Source organism: Ptiloglossa arizonensis, chromosome 3, assembly GCF_051014685.1.
Source record: "Ptiloglossa arizonensis isolate GNS036 chromosome 3, iyPtiAriz1_principal, whole genome shotgun sequence".
Lineage (NCBI taxonomy): Eukaryota > Metazoa > Arthropoda > Insecta > Hymenoptera > Colletidae > Ptiloglossa > Ptiloglossa arizonensis.
The window spans coordinates 29461257-29465033 of record NC_135050.1 but is presented as its reverse complement, the minus strand read 5'-3'; positions in this window follow the sequence as shown (position 1 = coordinate 29465033).

The window sequence follows — 3777 nt, the reverse complement described above, 5'->3', positions numbered from 1 at the left end:
CTGTTTGTATGAGCTGCTGCCATCTGTGTAAGTACATGAAGTATAGAATTATGGTAGAGCCTGTTGCATGCGTATGGGAATTGTCACTGGATACATGGATTCGTGCCGCTTGAGAAGAACTTTACCAAGCACATCTTATACAGTACGCTTTTAGTTGTCGCGCGGATGGGACGCTACACAATGTTCTTTCAGCATTATAAGTTTTTAATGGAATACAAAAACGATTATTTATTAAATACTTATCGTTTAATTTTAATATATTTGTGTATACAACATTTAAATAAAATATACAAAATATTGGTTACACGAATCAGAATTTATTTTTAAAATACACGATACATATTTTGTACCAATTTTATTATTTGCAGAGAGAATGAATGATGAAATGGTGTAGTTATACATAACGGACAGAAATACTTTTAAAGCTAATTTTGTATTATAGGCTGCGCCCACAATGGCAAATCTGTCAAGTTGTAGGCAAATAGTCCATGCTCCTGCCGTTAGATGGCGCCACCATGTTCCTACTGTACCGACGTTTTAAAAAATTAAACAGGATTAATCAATCTTGGTTTGAATACAAATACAGTTACTTGAAAATAAACAAAGTTTAAACAAAAAATTGCAGATTTTTGAAAGTGTGACGTCTTTTTCAAGAAATTCTACAAATTAAAATATTCTGGATATTGGGAAAAGTTTTAAATATAGTCTTCATTTCGTATTTACTCTTAATTGATGAAATATGTAAAGTAAGGAAGTGATCGAAGGAATGCAAAGGAAGGGTCTGCATAAAAACACTTGTAATATTTTGTTTATTCATATATGTATATACATTTTGCGTATATTAATAAGAAATGCCTTGTATAAATATTTGTATTTGTAATAATAGGTATACACATAAGATATTAAACAAATTGTATTAATCTTACAGCAAATGCAAACACAAGTATATAAAATATATGGATATAAAAAGTAAAATTTCTAGTCTTGTACGCGTTCAGACTGACTGTATTTTAAAAAGATAATTTCAGTGGAAATATTCAGCATATAGCACATTCTTTCGCGTTAATTAAATTGAAAGTCATCCGATTCCGATTCGAATCGTTTCCGGTAAATTTCAAAAATTCGCAAAGTACCGTGTCACCTCGTTCATTGTACGTTCTCGTAATAAAGTATCATAAAGTTTACAAAATTTTCCCCTGATCGATTAAAAATTAAAATTTCCTAAATATCTCGCTAGTGAAACTAAATTCCACGAAGAAAAAGTTGATTTACAGGAACTTGATAAAGAGTAACACGATTTATACCTTTGCATTGTTTTTTTTTTCTCGCGGCTAAACTTATCTCAAGTTTAAGCAAGCATGTAAAAAATCGCTACTGGAATATACTCGATGCAATTTTTTACAGAAAGTTATCGGAAATTATGTCTCGTTGACAATCGATCGTTCATCCGAGGCACCGTTTACATTTTTTTATTCGTAATCTATCGCAGCCGCAGAATCCGTAAATTGAATTGAAATCATAGACGCATCGTTTGAGACGATGATCGTTGATCGATAGTAATTGACTGTAACTTATACTAAATGCACCTGTAAATGACGTCTCGCTATTGCGTTTCGCCGGCACACGTTTACCTGTGTCATTGAGTCAGAAAGTCGGGTCATCGAGCATCGACCTGGATATCCGGCGATTGTAAGCGTAAGTGCACGTAAGTTCTTCGTTCCCACGTAGCGTCTTCTACGAAAATATGAGTTGCCCATCTACAAGGATACACTTCCTATACTTGAACTGCTTCACTTTTGGTATTCGAAGGAAAATATTGCCTCGTGTATCGCAACGCCAGGTTGTGCAATTTTCGGAACAATTTCCAAATTGTCCTTCGGCGATCGTCCTCCAGCGTTCGAAAATAAATTGAACGAATAAATAAACAAACCGTAGTAAACGGTGAGAAGAAAGAAAAAAGAAATTTTTAGATAACACCAGCTAAAAAATCGAACAGTACTTAAATGGATTAAATTACTCAACAGAGACCCAACTTCGGGGATCGTCCTCTAGCGTTCTGAAATAAATTGAACGATTAAATAAACAAACCGTAGTAAATGGTAAAAAAAAAGAAATTTTTAGATAACACCGCCTAAAAAATTGATTAAATTAGTCAGCGAGACCCAACTTTGGGGATCCTCCTCCAGCGTTTGAAATAAATTGAACGATTAAATAAACAAACCGTAGTAAACGGTGAGAAGAAAAAAAAAAAGAAATTTTTAGATAACACCAGCTAAAAAATCGAACAGTACTTAAATGGATTAAATTACTCAACAGAGACCCAACTTCGGGGATCGTCCTCCAGCGTTTGAAATAAATTGAACGATTAAATAAACAAACCGTAGTAAATGGTAAAAAAAAAGAAATTTTTAGATAACACCGCCTAAAAAATGGAACAGTACTTAAATGGATTAAATTACTCAACAGAGACCCAACTTCGGGGATCGCCCTCCAGCGTTTGAAATAAATTGAACGATTAAATAAACAAACCGTAGTAAACTATGAGAAAAAAAAAAGAAATTTTTAGACAACACCGCCTAAAAAATGGAACATTACGTAAATAGATTAAATTACTCAACGGAGACCCAACTTCCTAGGAAGTGGAGTGAACTACGGTATCGTTTCGCTTTAATTTGCTTTTTTTTGAAAGCTTTGCTCTCGCGGAGAACATTGCACGATATAGAATAGGATTTCTTAAACGAATCGCATACGTACGCTACGGAACATAATCTCCAGAAAACGACTCGTCGATTTGCGTGGAATTTGTTACAAATTACGGAACAGGAATCGACGATCTTTGCACGGAGACGGACGTAAATGCGCGAACAGTATTGTTTGTAAATGACAAAACGGCCTGACAAGTGATAGGTGAGAGGGTCAAGGCGAAAACACTCCTACGTTTTCGATGACTAAACGCAATTTTTATTTTCGTTTTTTGGAGACATGGAATTTCTTGTTATTCGACGCATGACGAACATTATAAATTATATACACCAATGTTGTATATATATATATATATATGTATATGTATACCTATATACGTAATACGCAAGGAAATGATTTTCGCGCTTGTGGCGAATTTTATTATTTCAAAATAAAAGTACATGTTCCAAAATTGTTTTCAGAACGTCTCGATCTTTCCCTCGAACAATTTCCACAATTTTCCTCTTTGCAAGGTTCCCGTTTGTTGCGGGCCCGTTGCTCGCAAAATCGATAATTCGCGAAATAAAACCACTTGTAGGAAAATATATCGTTATCCTATTTCGAAAACGTTTCTCAATCTCTAATGTGAACGAGCCTTAAATCAACACGCCGAACAAGACAAGACTTTCACGAATCTACGCGTACCACTTTCTTCCTATGCATCAATGAACAATACGCTCATTTTTACAACTCTCGAGTATTTTCGCGCGATGAAACTCTCGAGATGTTCGAATCCCGTTTAACGTTTAACCGTCGCGATAAAACCGGCCTACGTGTCACGGTGCGTCGCGCGAGAGAGAAAAAGAAAAAAATGGAACAATCGTATACGAAATTACCCGAGTTATCGAACCCTGCGCAACCTCGAACCTCAAAGATTCTCGACCTCGTAATTGACCAACTTTGAACGACACTGACGTTGAAATTCGAGCTACTAGTGTTCGTTGAAACGAAAGATGCCGACGTAGCTTATTATTTCTCGAACTATCGGATGTCATTCCGTCGGTTCTGATCGCGCGTATTTGTTTCGAGAATTGT